This window comes from Protopterus annectens, chromosome 3.part0, assembly GCF_019279795.1.
Source record: "Protopterus annectens isolate FY-2018-M chromosome 3.part0, PAN1.0, whole genome shotgun sequence".
Taxonomy (NCBI): domain Eukaryota; kingdom Metazoa; phylum Chordata; order Ceratodontiformes; family Protopteridae; genus Protopterus; species Protopterus annectens.
The window spans coordinates 1,382,365,543-1,382,367,233 of NC_056731.1; the positions used below are offsets into that span (position 1 = coordinate 1,382,365,543).

The 1,691-nt window shown below is 47.1% G+C and overlaps 1 non-coding gene across 1 annotated transcript; it reads right to left on the reverse strand.

Moving 5' to 3' along the window:
* Positions 1-637: 637 nt before the first annotated feature.
* On the reverse strand, positions 638-710 carry TRNAR-ACG. Its single transcript has one exon. It is a non-coding gene; the product is annotated as a tRNA-Arg (tRNA).
* Between the last annotated feature and the right edge of the window lie 981 nt (positions 711-1,691).

Here is a 1,691-nt window from a genome sequence, read left to right on the forward strand (position 1 = left end):
CTGACACCAGTGTCGGTTAGGTAGAGTGTCTTCTTCAGCATTCCTTTATCACTGTACGGTAGTGTGGCTGAATTCCAGCAGTCTGTGGAGCTGTGAAGGCTGGTACAGCATACGCAGACATTTTTGGAAAGGTGTACACAGGCCATTCCTTCAAGAGCATTACGTTGGGTGATGCTAGGGGCACTGGTGTTCAGCCTTCTGCCCTGTGTTGTCACGACGGGGGAGAGGGGAGCAAAATGGAGGGAATGCATGGTCATAAACCTGAAGAGCATGGGTCAGAAAGAGTGTCGTCAGTCAGGAGTGCATGCCACAGATGAACATCCTACAGTGAGTTAGGCCTTCTGCTCTTGCTCTGCTGTTTTATGCTGAGAGACTACAAAAGATAAGCTGCTAATTTTCAGCTGTTTCTGCACTTCTGATAAAACAATATTTGTGGCATATCTGTTTAGACTGTGCAACTGTTTTTTAGGCCTAGTGAATTCAGTCCTTGCCTGTGTTCTGATCTTGTATCCCACCCGCCCGCCTGCCTGACTGTCTGTCCGCCTGCCCACCCAATTGTTGTTGGCAGAAGCATTTGTTTTGCGCATCTGAAAGGAGTGGACGCTGTTCAAAACAACAATTGTAAAAAGATGCCAACCGAGCCAGGCAGGAGTCGAACCTACAGTCTTCTGATCCGTAGTCAGACGCGTTATCCATTGCGCCACTGGCCCCGGTGCTGTGGCTGTGCTCCTTGATGAGTAGATGTACTCGCTAAAGAAACAATGTTTCTGGTGTGCTCCACCGTGTCTTGCCTTTTTGTGATAAAACAGGACTAACAGTCCGGGAGAGGTACCAAAACAGATGCAACACCCAGGCAGCATTAGCAATACCCGTGCTTTGTATCTTGCCTTGTGTCTGGCAAATGGGGATGGACTGTGTCATCTGCAATACATGAGGGTGGATCCCCTGTGTTTCTCCTATACAGCCGTGACATTATGCAGTAATATTTCACACCTTAAGTGAAGTGCAGACCGGGTTTTCCCATTGTGTGCTTTCTCTTTGGATGGGAGAGTATTGCTGACACCAGTGTCGGTTAGGTAGAGTGTCTTCTTCAGCATTCCTTTATCACTGTACGGTAGTGTGGCTGAATTCCAGCAGTCTGTGGAGCTGTGAAGGCTGGTACAGCATACACAGACATTTTTGGAAAGGTGTACACAGGCCATTCCTTCAAGAGCATTACGTTGGGTGATGCTAGGGGCACTGGTGTTCAGCCTTCTGCCCTGTGTTGTCACGACGGGGGAGAGGGGAGCAAAATGGAGGGAATGCATGGTCATAAACCTGAAGAGCATGGGTCAGAAAGAGTGTCGTCAGTCAGGAGTGCATGCCACAGATGAACATCCTACAGTGAGTTAGGCCTTCTGCTCTTGCTCTGCTGTTTTATGCTGAGAGACTACAAAAGATAAGCTGCTAATTTTCAGCTGTTTCTGCACTTCTGATAAAACAATATTTGTGGCATATCTGTTTAGACTGTGCAACTGTTTTTTAGGCCTAGTGAATTCAGTCCTTGCCTGTGTTCTGATCTTGTATCCCTCCCACCCACCCAATCGTTGTTTTGATATTTAAGTTTGTTGGCTTTTGATTTCCCCGCCTCTACTATAAATTTCATTTTAGACACTCCCCCGATCTTATTACATCAGCTTATTCTACTGAGT